We start from the raw sequence: 18,826 nt of genomic DNA, 5'->3' as shown, positions 1-18,826 counted from the left end.
TGAGTTGTTTATGTCTATTGTTTGCCATTTAGTATCCTTGGACTTTTGAAGGCATAGGTACCTGAAACTGTAGAAAGCTAAACCACAGACAATAGTGGAATAATGGGATGTGGACACAGCAGGAGGTATGCACACGCGCACTGTGTGTGTGTTTGTGTGTGACTTTATGCCAGTTTGTTCTGAAGGCAGTGAGAGTATGTTTTCCTCAACATTTATGACAGTAGCAGGCATTGTTACTTTTTTTGTATTTTGTTCATAGAACAGGTAAATTAAGGCAGTGCATTAATGAATGATGTCTTGTCTCTCTTTGTGCACCATATCTTAGAATACTTTGATTATTCTTTTTTCTTCTTTTTGTTATTCTTGTTGGTTTTTTGTCTTAACTGTAGTCCAGCACAAGACTAGACAAACCAACAAACTATAGTTTGGAAATAGATACCTACATTTTTCTTGTCTATTAAAGATTATCAATTTTGGATTCATGGAGGAAGATGGATTGATGGATTGTCCAGTATGTGTTGGTTAACAGATCATCCATTTGGAAAACATTAAGCTTGGTTCTTTCGTCTGAGTCATGTTCTGTTGTCCCAGTTTAGAGAGGTGGACATTTGAGTGATGAAAGGATACCTTCCAGGGCTTGCACTGGTAACAGCCAGCATCTGAAGTCAGGCTGTCTTTGTATGTTACCCTAAGAGCACTTCCTTGCTTATTACTTACTTTGTAAATGATTCTCAGTTCCGTATACATGCATGAATACATACATACACACAAGAGTTGGCAGCACATAAGCATTATGTTGCAGAAACGAGGTAAACTCCTGTGTTGTCTCTAGTCTGGTAGATTAAGCATCTTGGAAGACTTCTGCTCAGCTAATTGTGCTACCATGCAGAGAAGTGATGCTGGTGTGATGGAATGCGTGAGCTTTGTGCTGCATTTTCATTGCACTCTGCGTTCCTGACCACAGGTCAGATTGTCACTTAATCTTGGTTTTGCTTTCTTTATCTTCATATGGGGTTTCCTTAATGCACTAGAAATACTGGACGGTGGCAAATGTTTTCTTTCGGCTAAGAAACTGGATTATGTGCTCTGATGTAAACAGTTGAGATAGTGACAAGGTGAATGAAAAAGAGACATAACAGCCTAGGGCAGAGAAGGTTATCCCATGTTGTGTTAAGTCTATCTCCATCCACTGTGAATAGCTGTTTTTAAAAAGTAGTAGAAATACAGAGTTTCTCTTTTTAGAAATAGATTGTTCAGATAGCTTTACATTCCTGGAACATTTTCTGTTATGTTACGTGTATTTAAATACAAATTTCTTTGATCATTTTACTAATATTTCTAAATTGATCTCTCTACCTAAGCATGGGGGGATGTTTTTACTTATCGCTTTTAATAAATACCCTGGAATAATTTGCATTAATTAGAGCTATCTGTTGTTTAAAGTTTTCCTGTTAAAACCTTTGTGTTTGCTCCCAGTAAGAGGTCTAACTTTTAATTATCATTTAAAGTTAATATTTAAGATTGGTCTAATTTGTTTTTGTCTTTTTAAAAGATTAGTTTTTATATTAAGAAAAACATATCATGCCTTTTAAATTTATAGAGTATAAACTGTGTAAAATATTCTAAAATTTAAGTCTGACCATAAAGCCAGGTTTTAGTTTTCTTGATCAACCTGTCTTCTGTCATTATTCAAATGATTGATTTTTAAATTTATTTTTTCTGTTTAATTTTTTTTCTTAATTGGAAAGTTTATTTTTTATTTTATTTTTTTGTTTTTCTGGTCAAGAGTTGAGGAAAACATATTTACTAGTAATTACCTATCAAAAACTGTTTGTCTTAAACCACTCTTTATTCTTTATTTTCCATTAGTATTATGCAGCTAATGTCATATATCTTTTCTTGAGAGAAAAACATTGTTATAGGAATTGTTAATAGTTCATTTTTTTTAATTTTTTTTATTGATAAAAGAAGAATAAAGAAAAAAAAACAAATTTCCACCTCCTCCCAGCCTCCCATTTCCCTCCCTCTCCTCCCACTCTTCTCCCCCTCCTCCCACTCTTCTCCCCCTCCTCCCACCCCTCTCCCCTTCCCCCCACTCCTCTCCCCCTCCCTCTCCAGTCCAAAGAGCAGTCAGGGTTCCCTGCCCTGTGGTAAGTCCTAGGTCCTCCCCCCTCCGTCCATATCTAGGAAGGTGAACATCCAAACTGGCTAGGCTCCCACCAAGCCAGCAGATTGCGTAGGATCAAAACTGCGTGCCATTGTCCTTGGCGTCTCATCAGCCCTCATTGTTCGTCATGTTCAGAGAGTCCAGTTTTATCCCATGCTTTTTTGGTAACAGTCCAGCTGGCCTTGGTGAGCTCCCAGTAGATCAGCTCCACTGTCTCAGTGGGTGGGTGCACCCCTCTTGGTCCTGACTTCTTTGCTCATGTTCTCCCTCCTTCTGCTCCTCATTGGGACCTTGGGAGCTCAGTCCATTGCTCCAGTGTGGGTCTCTGTCTCTATCTCCATCCATCGCCAGATGAAAGTTCTATGATGATATGCAAGATATTCGTCAGTATTGCTCTAGGATAGGGTCATTTCAGGTTCCCTATCCTCAGCTGCCCAAGGAGCTAACTGGGGACCTCAGCTTGGGCACCTGGGAGCCCCTCTAGGGTCAATTCTCCTGCCCACCCTAAAGTGGGTCCCTTAACTAAGAATTGTGGTTCCGTGCTCCCCTATCCAACCTTCCATTATCCCGATCCTCCTGTTTCCCCAAGTCCCCCCTCCTTCCCTTCTTCCTTTTCTCTCCCCATCTCCCCTTACCCCCATCCCACCCCACCCCCAAGATCCCACTTTTCTCCCCGGTAATTTTGTCTACTTCCCTTATCCAAGAGGATAACTATATGTTTTTCCTTGTGTTCACCTTCTTACTTAGCTTCTTTAGGTTCGCCAATTGTAGACTCCGTGACCCCTATTTATGGCTAGAAACCAATTATGAGTGAGTACATCCCATGTTCTTCTTTTTGGGTCTGGGATACCTCACTCAGGATAGTGTTTTCTATTTCCATCCATTTGCATGCAAAATTCGAGAAGTCATTGTTTTTTACCGCAGCGTAGTACTCTAGTGTGTATATATTCCATACTTTCTTCATCCATTCTTCCATTGAAGGGCATCTAGGTTGGTTCCAGGTTCTGGCTATTACAAATAATACTGCTATGAACATAGTTGAACAAATGCTTTTGACATGTGATAGAGTATCTCTTGGGTAAATTCCCAAGAGTGGTATTGCTGGATCCAGGGGTAGGTTGATCCCGAATTTCCTGAGAAACCGAAACACTGACTTCCACAGTGGTTGCACAAGATTGCATTCCCACCAGCAATGGATGAGGGTACCCCTTCCTCCACAGCCTCTCCAGCAAAGGCTATCCTTGGTGTTTTTGACTTTAGCCATTCTGACAGGTGTAAGATAATATCTCAAAGTTGTTTTGATTTGCATTTCCCTGATTGCTAAGGAAATTGAGCACGACCTTAAGTATCTTTTGGCCATTTGAACTTCTTCTGTTGAGAATTCTCTGTTCAGTTCAGTGCCCCATTTTTTAATTGGGTTAATTAGCATTTTAAAGTCTAGTTTCTTGATTTCTCTATATATTTTGGAGATCAGACCTTTGTCTGTTGCGGGGTTGGTGAAGATCTTCTCCCAGTCAGTAGGTTGCCTTTGTGTCTTAGTGACAGTGTCCTTTGCTTTACAGAAGCTTCTCAGTTTTAGTAGGTCCCATTTATTCAATGTTGCCCTTAATGCCTGTGCTTCTGGGGTTATACCTAAGAAGCGATCACCTGTGCCCATCTGTTGTAGGGTATTTCCCACTTTCTCTTCTATCAGGTTCAGTGTTTTCGGGCTGATATTGAGGTCTTTAATCCATTTGGACTTGAGTTTTGTGCACGGTGATAGATATGGGTCTATTTTCATTCTTCTACAGGTTGACATCCAGTTGTGCCAGCACCATTTGTTGAAGATGCTTTCTTTCTTCCATTGTATACTTTTAGCTCCTTTATCGAAAATGAGGTGTTCATAGGTTTGTGGGATAAAATCCGGGTCTTCTATACGATTCCATTGGTCGACTTCTCTGTTTTTATGCCAGTACCACCCTGTTTTCATTACTGTAGCTCTGTAACAGAGTTTGAAGTCAGGGATGGTAATGCCTCCAGAAGATCCTTTATTGTATAGGATTGTTTTGGCTATCCTGGGTTTTTTGTTTTTCCATATAAAGTTGATTATTGTCCTCTCCAGATCTGTGAAGAATTTTGATGGGATCTTGATGGGGATTGCATTGAATCTATAAATTGCCTTTGGTAGAATTGCCATTTTTACTATGTTGATCCTCCCAATCCAAGAGCAAGGGATGTCCATCCATTTTTTGGTATCCTCTTCAATTTCTTTCTTCAATGCCTTAAAGTTCTTGTCAAATAGATCTTTCACTTCCTTGATCAGAGTTACCCCAAGATACTTTATGCTGTTTGTGGCTATCGTGAATGGAGAAGCTTCTCTGATTTCCCTCTCTGCTTCCATATCCTTTGTGTATAAGAGGGCGACTGATTTTTTTGGAGTTGATCTTGTATCCTGCCACATTACTAAAGCTGTTTATCAGCTGTAAAAGTTCTTTGGTGGAGTTTTGGGGGTCGCTTATGTACACTATCATATCATCTGCGAATAACGAAAGTTTAACTTCTTCCTTTCCAATTCGAATCCCCTTGATCCCATTATGTTGTCTTATTGCTATTGCTAGAACTTCCAGCACTATATTGAAGAGGTATGGCGAAAGTGGACAGCCTTGTCGTGTTCCTGAGTTAAGCGGGATGGCTTTGAGTTTCTCTCCGTTTAATTTGATGTTAGCTGTCGGCTTGCTGTATATAGCTTTTTTTATATTTAGGTATGACCCTTGTATCCCTAATCTCTCCAAGACTTTTAACATAAATGGATGTTGAATTTTGTCGAATGCTTTTTCAGCATCTAATGAAATGATCATATGGTTTTTTTCTTTCAGTTTATTTATATGCTGGATTACATTGATAGATTTTCGTATGTTGAACCAGCCCTGCATCTCAGGAATGAAGCCTACTTGATCATAATGGATAATTTTTCGGATGTGTTCTTGGATTCGGTTTGCCAGTATTTTGTTGAGGATTTTTGCATCGATATTCATGAGTGAGATCGGCCTGTAATTCTCTTTCCTGGTTGAGTCTTTGTGTGGTTTTGGTATCAGAGTAACTGTAGCTTCATAAAAGGAATTTGGTAATGACCCTTCTGTTTCTATATTGTGAAATACATTAAGGAGTATAGGTATTAGGTCTTCTTGGAAGTTCTGGTAGAATTCCGCATTGAAACCATCTGGTCCTGGGCTTTTTTTGGTAGGGAGGTTTTTGATAACCTCTTCTAGTTCTTCGCTACTAACAGGTCTATTTAGATTGTTCACCTGGTCCTGATTTAACTTTGGTAAATGATATTTATCTAAGAAAGTATCCATTTCCTTTACATTTTCCAGTTTTGTGGCATATAGGCTTTTGTAGTATGATCTAATGATTCTCTGAATTTCCTCTGTGTCTGTGGTTATGTCCCCCTTTTCATTTCTGATCTTATTAATTTGCAAATTCTCTCTCTGCCGTTTGATTAGTTTGGATAGGGGTTTGTCAATCTTGTTGATTTTCTCCAGGAACCAGCTTTTTGTTTCATTGATTCTTTGGATTGTTCTCTGTGTTTCTATTTTATTGATTTCAGCCCTCAGTTTGATTATTTCCAGTCTCCTACTCCTCCTAGGTGAGTCTGCTTCTTTTTTTTCTAGAGCTTTCAGGTGAGCTGTTAAGTCTCCAATTTGAGCTTTCTCTGTTTTCTTTAAGTGGTCACTTAGTGCTATGAACTTTCCTCTTAGGACTGATTTCATAGTGTCCCATAAGTTTGAGTATGTTTTTTCTTCATTTTCATTGAATTCCAGGAAGACTTTAATTTCTTTCTTTATTTCTTCCTTAATCCAGGTATGGTTCAGTAGTTGGCTGTTCAGTTTCCATGACTTTGTAGGCTTTCCGGGGGTAGCATTGTTGTTGAATTCTAACTTTAATCCATGGTGATCTGATAAGACATAGGTGGTTAGTAATATTTTTTTGTAACTGTGGATGTTTGCTTTGTTACCGACTATGTGGTCGATTTTCGAGAAGGTTCCATGAGCTGCAGAGAAGAAGGTGTATTCTTTCCTATTTGGGTGGAATGTTCTTTTTTTTTTAAATTTATTTATTTATTAAAGATTTCTGTCTCTTCCCCGCCACTGCCTCCCATTTCCCTCCCCCTCCCCCAATTAAGTCTCACCCCAGCCCGAAAAGCAATCAGGGTTCCCTGGCTCATCCCAACGCTGGTTCTCCTGGGGCCGAGAGATCAGGCCTCCGTGCTGGTTGGGCAGCTCGCAAACAAAGCGCCTACCCTGCTTGGTGCAGGCAGGCCTCAGAAACAAAGGAACTGTAGCCCGCCCGGGCGCCCCGAGGACTGGGACCCAGTGCCCAATGCCACGCGCTGAAAGAGGGCGGTGGGGCCGAAGTGGGGAGGGCTCTGGACGGAAGCTGGGTGGGCCAGGAAGAAAGAGGCAGTACCCAGGGAATAGAGGTCCTGCAGAGAGCCCAAGAAGTACAGGAGGCCAAGGAACCCCCGAGCTCCCCGTCCCCGGCTGGCGCCGCGGGCCAGAAACTCACCCCAACGCTGGTTCTCCTGGGACCGAGAGATCAGGCCTTTAATAGTTCGTTTTACTTCCAGCCAGTGAGTGCTGGGTGCATTGTTGGGTATTTAACCCAGGGTCTTACTTATGCTGAATTTGGGTTCCACCTGTTAATCAATGTCCTCATATAGAGGTTTTTAATAAATGCAGTCAATTTTTTGTAATTTCCTTTGAAAAGTACTTTGGTGCTACAAACTATAGTTGTTGATGCACCAGTGTATTGTATTTTGTTTAAGGAAATAAAAATATGAAAACGAAAGATACTGTTTATGTTAGGCAATTGGTGGTCCTCCACTCCTGGGAGGTCACCATACTGAAATCAGTGCTGACACTGGTTTGGCATAGTATCCTACAGGCATGTACCGTGCTGCTCCCAGCAACTTTTATTGCATTTTTTTCAAATTGTATTGTCTCATGAACAAAAAAAATGATTTATCCAGATATCACAAGATATTTGTTTTGCTGAGAGGGAAAAAAGTCTCCTGTAACGTTCATAGAAACAATAGGTACTTTTATCAATTTCAAGGCCCTCTCTTCCTCTGTGCTCTGTGTCATACTGCCATCTAGTGGTAGCCTGGCAAGTGGACATGTTCGATTATAGGAAATCATTTGTTTAGTTTTAATCTTTTACCCAACATTTATATATACTGGTAAGTAATTTCAGTGCAAGGTGGCAGATCAGGTTTAGTCAGAAATAAGAAAAGTGTAAGTTTAACGCATGAGTTCTAAGGTTTTTTTATGGGGGAGCATTGTGGAAGTAACATGGGAGTGCAGCTGTGACTCCCCTATATTACAGTCTTGCTTTGATACTGTGAAATGGAGAAATAGGCAGTGAAGTGTGGCTTAAAAACAGTGAGGAGTAATAATACACATTTTTTGAAGCCTGGAATTTTATTTGATTATTTGAAACAAGGTTTTACTTTGGAGCCCAGGCTGGTCTAAAACCTACCATGTAGCCTATGCTGGCCTTGTCTGTTGACTCTGCCTCCAAAATGCTTATTAGATTTTAGACTAACACACCTGGTTCTGGAATCCCCTCATCCCAAGTGCAGAGGATTAAATGCAGGGGAACTTTCTAACACTGAGCTGTATCCCCAGCCTTACACTTTCATTTTAAATAAGGTAATTTGAATTATTTTTAACTGTTTGCACATGGTCTCATTAATTCTTGACAACCATTTTAGTAAAGGAGTTTGAAATACGCATTGCTGAAGAACTTACTGTGTTGTACAGACATTCTGAATGTTCCTTTTCAAATAGAAAAGAATAATCAGGCTGAACTAATAGTTTAGTTAAAAAAAATGAACCATAGTTTTAAAATGTCCTAGTTGAAAGTTAAAAAGTATATGAACTATGTTGTTGCCGCCATTTGTTAAAGAAAAATAAAAATATTTATCTAGTTATGTCACAGAGTACTGAGAGAAGATGAGAGTTAAATAATAGACTAGATTCCCTAGTAGTCTTTGAAGTATTTAAGACAGAAATTCTTCATTTATTTGTTTTGTGTGTGCATGCATGTGTGCTTGTGTGTTCCTGTGTATATACCTTGACTCGTGGGGGCAGCAGAGGACAACTTGTGGGAGTTGGTTCTTCTCTGTGGATTCCAGAGATTGAATCCAGGTCATCAGATTTTGTAGCAAGTGCCTTCACCTGCTTAGCCATCTCAGTGGCCAGCAATTCTGTTTCATGGTGTATTTTCTGAGAGAGTCTTACTATGTAGTTCAGGCTGGCCTAGATCTGTGTAGTTCTGATTGACCCTAACTTACGGTTTTCCTTTAGAGACACGTGTCGCCATACCTATCTAGAAGAGGCAGAAGTGCTAAGGCAAAAGCTTGGTGCAGCCAAATAGTCATCTGAACACTGAGGATGTCATACTTATTTTGATGACTGAAGATGACGATGTTAGGTTTGACTTCACAATATACTTTTTCCAGAGGGTCTTCCCATCCTTAATTTAGTTTTCCTCAATCCAAAAGATATGGAAAATGCAGCTTCAATGTTGGGCATATTCTGTAGCAATATTCCATCTAGGAGAAAATTATTGAGGGGTAATTGGAAGTTCAGACGGAGTTATCAAATGCTGCTGTAATCCAAGACTTGGGTTTCTAACTTTATGTGAGCTTATCTTGTTGCTGTAAAAGTCCTTAGCTTATTAGAAATTTATATTTTGGAGTTATAATTGTCCTTGAAACTTGCTTTTCAAATTAACCAGAAAAATACTTGAAAACGGGTGTATTGACCCTGAAACCATGAAAGGTGTAAGATGTTAGTCTGTACCAGTGGTTCTCAACCTGTGGCTCCCAACCCAGACCTTTCACAGGAGTTGCCTTAGACTACCATAAAACCCAGATATTTACACTGTAATGTATAATATAGAGAAATTACAGTTATGAAATATTAACCAATGCAATTATATTGTTGGGGTCCCCATTATATTAAGAGTCTCAGCCATTAGGAGAGTTGAGAACCACTACTCTGTAAGCTACAGTTAAAGACCCAACAGTAACAGCAAATCTGCTGTTTCTAATCATAGCATGACTCCTGTTGCTGTGTTGGGTGGAGTGATATGATAGACCCTGTGTTTGGGGTTTGTAGCCCAGGAGAGATACAGTTACGAAACTAGGAGTTTAGTTTAGGATATGTGTACTTTTACCCAGCATTTCTCTTTGCCACTGTGGAGAAAGACCTTGCACTGGACTTTGCACCTTCTCTGAGGAAAATTCACAAACATCCTGGAATGTAAACATGACGTAGGATGAGAGGCAAGGCTCTGTCTCATGACAGTTTCACTTCTCAGTCTAACCCCTAAACCCAGTCACCTGTGATCTTTGCTCAGAAGGCCCCGATGATGCAAAAATGTGTAATTTTTTGCTTTCTACAAATGTGTGCTCTGATGTAAGTCACAATCAAATGGGACATGATCCTGCTGTGGTCCTTGATGGACTTTTTGTTTATTTTTACATTTGTAGACCATGAACACCACACTGAGCTGAGTGTGATTGTAGTGTTTAGACATGAGTAAATAAATCAGTTCCTTCATCTGCACTCATCTGAGGAGACAGTGCTCTGCTGACTCAGTAGGTATACTAAAATGTGTTGTAGATCTCTAGTCTTTCTTTAATAAACTTGAAGGCCAATTGTGTTACTGATATTTAACCCATAAACCAAAATTAGTGCTTATCTGCTTGATAATGAAATATGATCCCATAGGCCTTTTTTTTAAACCAGTGCTATAAACTAGGTAGTTGAATTCCTAGTTGCAGAGATTAGGGGATGAAGTATTATGTGGGTGGATCATTTAATTTTTACAGCAGAGCTTGTTCTCACGTCTCTATCTCCTGTAGGCTTCTGACATGAAAGGAAGCTTGTTTACAGTTTATAGCTACAACACTGAATTTGCCACCATTATCCAACTGTAAACGATGAATGAAAAAAGAACTCTCTGTGCTCTTTGCCATCTGTTGATTAAGCATTGGAGAATGACTGTGCTGTGGGTGGAGTGTCGGGTTTTACTCGCCTTTCACCCTCCCTGTGAGAAAGGACTTTTCTGAATACTTGGAGCTTGATGAGTAGAGTTGTATTTTTAAAAATTCTAACAACACTAATAATGATTGGTTTCCTTGGTGATAAAAAAGTAAAGCTAATACAGGAAGCATCATTCCAAAGATAGATTTGGAATGAATTTAAAAATATGAGCTTTGAAAGTTGTGCTATTTCTAATAAAGGACTGATATACTGTTAATTTGAAGAGCATGAAAATTGCTTAAGTTACTGAGTTTTGTCAATTTCTGTGGGTAAATTTAGCGCATTCTTTTCGTAGTTTGGTTTAGACAGTGCATAAAAGACATGCATTGTTCAGACCTGGGTGTAGAACTTAGTTCTTTTCCAGATAGCTTTCTTGGAAACCTTGCATCACCACTTAGAGAGTACTTCTGACAGAAAGTCTCTGGGAGAGCGAACAGTGTAGCAGTAAGCAGTTAAGAAGAAAAAGTATAAATGTATAGGTATTCAAATGTCTGAGAGGTGATTTCCCGAAGCACTCAAAGTAAAATAGAATATACCTTTATTGGAAACTGGACGGAATTTGGATATTGAAAGACAGAAGTACAGATCATCCAGAGAGAAAAAAATGCAATAGATAAAGTGCCTGCTAGGGAAGGGGAAACACACATTTTGAAGATGCTTTTGCTAAACACCATTAACTCCTTACTTGGACTTAGAAAGCTGAAGACATAGAAATATATCATTGTCTTAAACCTGCATTCTCTTTGGATTCTAATCCCATGTCTCTGGGCATAAGGCTAAGTACTTAGACTGCAGTTAGGAATTGTACTGCACAAGTAAAGGGTAAGTTGCAGGTCCTCCTCCAGGATCCATGACCTCACTGGCACCTGGAGGTTGGTTTCCAGTACCAGGCGTGATTTCTCTCCTGTTGAGCAGGGTTTCAATCCAATTAGAAGATGTATTGATTTCTGCCAACGTGTGAGTACAGTATTGTAACTAGGGATATCTTGCCAAGCTGGTCATTTTTTGGTTCATAGTCCTCCCAGCTGGGTAGGGCTAGTCACTGCCTTCTTCCCTCACCACCTTGCACAGCCTATTTGTTAGTTTCTGTTTTTACTGTTTGGTCCTACATACTGGCAGTTTTTCATAAATACAATTTCTTTTCACCGTTTTCTTCCTAGTTCTTTTCGGGATGAATGATTTTATTTATTAGTCTTTATTTCCTACTTTTTTTTTAAACTTTAAAACAACCTAAACAGAGAACTCTCAACAGAGGAATCTAAAATGGCTGAAAGACACTTAAGGAAATGTCCAGCATCCTTAGTCATCAGAGAAATGCAAATCAAAACAACTCTGAGATTCCATCTTACACCTGTAAGAATGGCCAAGATCAAAAACACTGATGACAACTTATGCTTGACAGGTTGTGGGGAAAAGAGAACACTTCTGCATTGCTGGTGGGAATGCAAGCTGGTACAACCCCTTTGGATGTCAGTTTGGTGATTTCTCAGAAAATTAGGAAACAGCCTTCCTCAAGACCCAGTAATACCACTTTTGGGTATATATCCAAGGGATGCTCAATTGTACCACAAGGACATGATCTCAGCTATGTTCATAGCAGCTTTGTCATAGCCAGAACCTGGAAACAACCTAAATGCCCTTCGACCAAAGAATAGATAAGGAAAATATGGTACATTTACACAGTGGAGTACTACACAGCAGAAATAAGGACATCTTGAATTTTGCAAGCAAATAGATGAAGCTAGAAAACATCATTTTGAGTGAGGTAACCCAGACTCAGAAAGACAATTATCACATGTACTCACTCACAAGTGTTTTTTTTTTAAACATAAAGCAAAGAAAACCAGCCCACAAATCACAATCCCAGAGAGTCTAGACAACAATGAGGATTCTAAGAGAGACATACATAAATCTAATCTACATGGAAAGTAGAAAAAGACAAGATCTCCTGAGTAAATTGGAAGCGTGGGGACCTTGGGAGAGGGTTGAAGGGGAAGGAAGAGGAAGGGAGGGGAGCAGAGAAAAATGTACAGCTCAACAAAAATGAATAAATAAATTATATTCCTTTTCTTCTGGCTTAGAAAATACATTTTTAAAAATTTAACTTGAGCACCTAACTAAAGTAAAAAGATGTATTAGTATCTGGCCTTCTTCTATCGTGCAGCTCCATATTTAGTAGGTTTTTTTTTTTAAATCAAATTCCTGTTTCTTATCTTCCATACTCTGGGCTGTCCAGGACAGCCATTCCATTCTTTTGTCTCCCACAGGTCGTCATTCTTATTTCCATACAGGTAGAATTTGTTAGCAAGTGTAAAGTAGTGTCGATGGCTTCCTCAGCATTTCTGCTTTCTGACATGCTTTATTCTCCCAGGCTTGCTTTTCTTTTTCTCAAGAATGCATTGTTAAAACTCTTTCAGCCAGGCTTTATTGATGGGAATTTTTTTTTATTGTTCAAAAAAAAACCCGCTTCATTTTGACTCATGTTTTTGCACGGTATTTAGGTATGAATAAAATCTTGGTAAATTTATTTTAGAGCTTGAAGATATTCTTAATCTGCTCCATCTGTTCCTGTTCATAAGTTAGATGTTCTGTATTTTCTTAGATGTTTGCTGTTTCTAGTTTTCTTACCTCCCTCCTGCAGTTCTTAATTTTTATATGGAAATATTTCACTTTAGAACAAAGAATTTATTTTAGCTTTCCTCGTTGAACTGGTCTCTTGGAAACAGATCCCCCAGGTTTTGTAATTTGTAAGTATATTTGTATTACTTACATTTTTGAAGGTTATTTTCCTGGACTATATTAACGATTTTTTATTTATCACTTTTTAAAATAATTTTTTAACTTTTTGAGTTTATGTGTAATCATATCATTTCCCCCTTCCCTTTCCTCTTTCCAAATGCTCCCACATCACCCCCCCAACCCCGTGCACGCCTTCAGATTCATGAATACACATTCTGTTCAGCAGAGCTTGAAGCTCCTCTATAATAGATCACATCTTGGGACACACACAAAAATCTTCCTTCACTTTTTAAAAGACCTTTTTCTTTGGCTTTTTCCCTCGCTTGTTTCAGGTGAAAATTTAGCTGCCATTTATTTTATACATTTAATAATACATATTTCTTCTTTAAAGATTGAAAGGCTCTTTTTTTCTTTGCCTTGATAATTATAGGCATGCATATGATATGCCTAGAATGGGTTTATTTATCATATTTGGAACTTACTAAATCCATTTGATTTAGTATTTGAGGTTTATATCTTTAATGAATTTTGGAAGTTTTTTTTTTTTTTTTTTAAATCAAACATCTCTGCCACATTTTTCGACCCTCTCAGTATCTACTTTATATCTCCGGTTATCTCTCTGAAATCTAAACTGTACCACTAAGTATCTTCATTTTTGTTTATAAACTCCATATTGTCTTGCTTTTAAATTCACAGTGACTAGTTTGCTATCAATATCTGGCAATAATTTTTCATTTCCTTAGAGATCCTTAAAGTTTCAATTTTTTTGGAATTCCCATATGTTCTGTTATTATCTTTAAAAACTGGTTTATTTTATGATTGCCCTTCAGGTTCACTTTATTATACTGGTGTGTCAGAGATTTCATACTTCCTCAGGCTGGATAATATCTTTTGTATAAGTATAAGCTATGTTCTGCTTATCCGTTCACCTCCAGATTTATGCTTATATGGCCTCTAGCTGTTTGTTTGTTTTGTTGTTGTTGTTGTTGAAAGCTTGCCTTTATTTGGGGAAATATATACACAGAACGGAATTGCTGAGTTCTGTACTAATTGTTTTTCTTCAAGGATCACCTTACTGCTTTCACAGGAGCCAACCCTTTTTTATATTCCTACTATTGCACAAGAGTTCCAATTTTCCTGTATTCATATTATCATTTGTTTTGTTTTGGATAATTGCCATCTTAGTAGATATGGAATGCTATCTCATTTGTAATTTAGATTTTCAGATGTTACAATTGTAGTATAAATTTTTCTGATGATTAGTTGTGTTGATTATCATTTCATTTGCTTACTGGCCATTTGTGTATTTACTTAGGGAGCTGTCTCTAGGTGTTTTTGTTCATTGTAAATGAGTTTATTTTTGCTTTTGCCAATGATGAGTTGTAGCCCTGTTTCTACATACTGTTGACATTGATAAATATTATGGATTACATACACTTAGTTTGTATTGTTTTTTTTTAAAAAGGGTGTTTGTGTATGTGTGTGTGTTTCTAGATATGTGCATCTGAGTCAGGTACCTACAGAGACAAGAGGCACTGGATCCTCTGGAGCTATAGTTAGAGGAGCTTGTGAGCTACCTGACATGAGTGCTGGGGAACTGAACTCAGGTCTACTAGAAGAGAAGCAAATGTTCTTAATGACTGAATTATCTCTTCATTTCCAAAATTATGTTGTAGGAAAGGAAGAAAAAAAGCCACATTTTTGTTTTGTTTTGAGGCAAGGCCTCACCGTTGTATCCCTTGTTGGCCTGGAACTTTCTATGTATACCAGTCTGGACTCAAATTCAGACTGCTGGGATTAAAGGCACTGCCATGGTTGGCTTGATGAAAATTTTTATATTTTTTTTGCCTTAAAATGTGTGTTACTTATTTGCTTCTTATGTCATTGTGTTGACTTTGTATATTGCTCTGAGGAGTTAGTGTTAAGAACTTTATAATATTAAATTGTCTAATATATAAGCATAAAATACCTTTCCATTTATATCATTCTTTTTTTCTGAGTTTTTTAAAAGTATTTATTTAATTGTTATATATACAATATTCTGTCTGTGTGTATGTCTGCAGGCCAGAAGAGGGCACCAGACCTCATTACAGATGGTTGTGAGCCACCATGTGGTTGCTGGGAATTGAACTCAGGACCTTTGGAAGAGCAGGCATTGCTCTTAACCACTGAGCCATCTCTCCAGCCCCATTTATATCATTCTTATTTCATTGGTGTTTTATATTTATATCAGTGTCAATAGTGCCTAAAGCTGTTCCTATAGCAGCTCCATTTTTGTTGTTCCTGTCACAGAACTAAAAGTATAATTTTTTTGCCACACATATTGACTAATAATTCTTTTAAATGCATTAGTCTCTTAAGTAACACAGGAAACAAAATATGGAATTTTTAGCCAAAGTTAAAAGATTACTCACTTTTAATGTAACATTTTTAGTTATTACTTTTGCCTTGTTTACTTTTCTGGTCCTAGTGTGGAATTCTGAGCCTTTGGTTGTTTTTGTTTGTTTGTTTGTTTTTGTTTTTTTTGTTTTTGTTTTTTTACTAAATTGTATTTTCAACCCAATAACTTGGTTTTTTAAGCTTTTGTTTACACCAATTTTTTTAAAGGATGAGTTTCTTAAATCATGTACACAAGTGAAACCATAACCCATTATTAAAGATATACTGGCCTATGTAATTGTGCATGCTTTTACCTTTATTGATATTCTTACTCTCCCATGTTTTGTGTTAGTGTTTGCTATTCTTTTGTTTTACTCTGTATGACAGCCTTGAATATTACCTTTAGGACAAAATCTAAAAACAGCATACACCTCAACTTTTCTGTGTCAACAAACATAACAATTTGGGGTGTTCTTTTTAAATTATTTGTGGTCATCATCCATCTGTACCATTATACTTTATTTCTGTTTGTTTCCCTCTCCTAGTCCTCTTCCTCCTCCCTCCTTCCCTACAGCTGATTCTCTTCTTTCTGCAATTGTTGCTATATTTACTGCTACCCGTATGCCATTACACTTTCTGTTTCTCATCTCCATTAATATCTCTTTCCTCCCTTACGTGATTCTTGGTTTCATGGCAAACATACACACAAGCAAGCATACATACATACATACATACATACATACACACAAATACATGTATACTTGTACATGGATAAGTTTAAATTGGGTTGTGTGTATGAAATAAAACAAGAGATAAAACAGAATATTCACTTTTCTGAGATTGGTTTATTTCACCTAAAGATTTCAAGTTTCAAAAAAAAGATTTCAAGTTTCCATTTTCTGCAAATGTCATGATTTTAGCTTTTGTTTATTTATTTTTTAGTGGCTGTATAAATTCCACTGCATATATGTGCCATACTTTCCTCATTTATCAATAGGCATCTAGACTGGTTTCATTTACTGGCTATTGTAAATAGTAAAGCTATAAATATGGATGTGCACATTTTTGTTGTGTTTTGATTTAGAGTTCTTTAGGCATTTACACAAGGTTGGTATAATTAGATCATGTGGCAGTTAGCTCTATTTTAAGTTTCTTGAGGAACCTCCATACTGATTTCCACAGTGTTCTGTTCTAAATTGACTTTTCTACAGGGTGAGAAGAACCACATGAGAAAAAAGGAAAATCTTAAAAAAGATGACATAATGAATCAGCTTCTTCCTGGTCCTTCAGAACTAGATACAGTTATATATATGTGTGTGGATAAAGAGTGTCTCGGGATGTGTTATGTCTGATTCCTCCCAGAACTGTCCTTGAGTGGCCATTTGGGTGTTCTGACTTCTGGTACCCAAAGGTTCTGATGAGGATGGTTGATGACCTCTTGAGAACTCCTTGTCTGTAGCCCAATGGGGTCTTTCTGGATGCTTTTAAGATGTTTGTCTTAGGACATTTGTCTGGTATTGCATGTGGACATCTTTAAGTTTGTATAGGTTCATTGTGTATCTTGATATTCATGTCATTCATCAAATTGGGGAAGTTTTTATATTTGTTTCCTGAAATTCCATTGCCCTCTTTTTCTCTTTTCCTGTTTTTTGTTTTGTTTTGTTATTTTTTGGACTCCATACACAGCAATGCGTACATTTGATGGTTTCCTGTGCTCCACTAGGGTCTGTTGCTTTTCTTCAGTACTTTAGTCTTATTCTTCTTTATCCCTCTAATTCGATCATTTTCAGTGTTCTGTTTTCTGGTTCACTGACTCTTCTTCTGTCTGCTCTGATCTGCCTTTGGCTCTTTCGAATAAATTTTCCTTTTCAGTTATACTTTTTTAGCTATGCAGTTTGATTTTGTTTTCTTTTTAGTTTAACACATATTATCAATGTTTTATTTCATTTATAGAGTGTTTTTTTTTTTTATTTGACTCTCCACATCTGCTCTTTCTCTGAGTGTCATGAATGCAGTTGTTTGTCTGTGTGTCTGCCATGAGGTCTTTTTCAGGGCAGTTTTGCTGATAACTTACTTCCCTTGCTCCTTCCTTTCTTCTTTTTCATATATTAGTGTGTTCTCAAAAGGAACACCGCTGATAGAAGGAATATACATACAGATTAAAGGGTCATTTATTGGATTGGCTTACAGGATTGGTCTGGGTTGTCCAGTAGTGGCAGTCTCACACTGGAGAAGCCAAGAACCTGGTTCATCCCATGTGGGTGGATGCCTCAGCTGTCTCAGTCTGGAGCTAAGGGCTTGGAGGATTCCTGGAGAGTTGCTGGTCTTCGGTCTACATTGGAATTCCAAAGAAGTCAGTTCTGTTATTGGAGAAGGAATGCTGTAGCTTTAGGGTAGGTGAATTTGTCAACAACAGTGGGGGTAAGCAGGCAAAAAAAGCAGAGTTACCTTTCTCCTGTCCCTGTATCTGGGTTGCCACTGGAAGGTGCTGCCCACATTTCATGAGTACCTTTCTGCTTCTGACAGTCTGGTCAAGAAAATCCCACACGGGGAAACAGAAACTTGACTTTAGTTGATTCCAGATGCAGTTAAAGTAATAACCAAATTTCGCCACCACAGATAGAAGTCTTGTTCTTGGCAGCAGTTTTAATTAATTCCTTTAACTATTTGCAGATATAATCTAGACTAGAGGTTACTTTTTGGAGAAATGTGAGGACTGGATAGGTGCAGTCTCTGGTCTTTACCACCCTAGTTCTCTGTGTGTAGCCTCTGCTCTCTGTGTCTGCCTTCACAGCTCTTTTCTCCTCCCCTCTGCCACCACAGCTTTCCTGACTTTTGTAACTCAGTAAGCTCTCTACGTCCCAGGCCCTGAGAACTAGCTGCATTTTACTCTCTAACAGACTAGGCCGTCTTTTCAGCTTTTTCTGGGCCATTTCAGTCTTAGCTGTTGAGTGTCATGGTGGTCTTAGAGGGATGTTTCTGAGCCCCTTTTGTCTTTTCAATACTGTACTTCAAGGCTGTAGGGTCCTTGCTTAAAGAGGCTCCCTGCTCTGCATAGGCCAGTTCCCAGCTGCTGCTTTTCCTTAGTCTTTAATGTGTCTTGGTTCAGACTTGGGAAGCAGCTGATGGCTGGACATCAGTCAATTCTGCTGCTGTAATTACAGTTTGTCACTTTAGTCTACAGTCTCCCAGGGTTTGGCTGACTTCTCCTTGTCCTGTTGGAGGAAGAGTCTTGATTCTCTGGAACTTACCAGGCATCCAGGCTTTTGTTGTCTCCTGCCTTAGCAAAAGTCTTGTCTCTTTCAGGAATTTATTTAGGCTTCTTTTCATTTTTAAGTCTTTAAAATTTTAAAACTGCATTTGTGCCATGAAACTAGGTTATTCATTGTTAACCATGCGAATTTCTTAATATCTGAAAATTTTTAATAAAAAACTTCCTGTGACATTG

At 38.2% G+C, this 18,826-nt stretch overlaps 1 protein-coding gene across 3 annotated transcripts in view; it reads left to right on the top strand.

Moving 5' to 3' along the window:
* The window catches only part of Arhgap32 (Rho GTPase activating protein 32), a 230,826-nt gene that overhangs the window by 110,564 nt on the left and 101,436 nt on the right, over window positions 1–18,826 (top strand). The gene's annotated exons all lie outside the window — the stretch shown is intronic.

The sequence above is a fragment of the Microtus pennsylvanicus genome, chromosome 3 (genome assembly GCF_037038515.1).
Source record: "Microtus pennsylvanicus isolate mMicPen1 chromosome 3, mMicPen1.hap1, whole genome shotgun sequence".
Classification (NCBI taxonomy): Eukaryota; Metazoa; Chordata; class Mammalia; order Rodentia; family Cricetidae; genus Microtus; species Microtus pennsylvanicus.
This window is presented reverse-complemented; position numbering and strand designations above follow the sequence as displayed.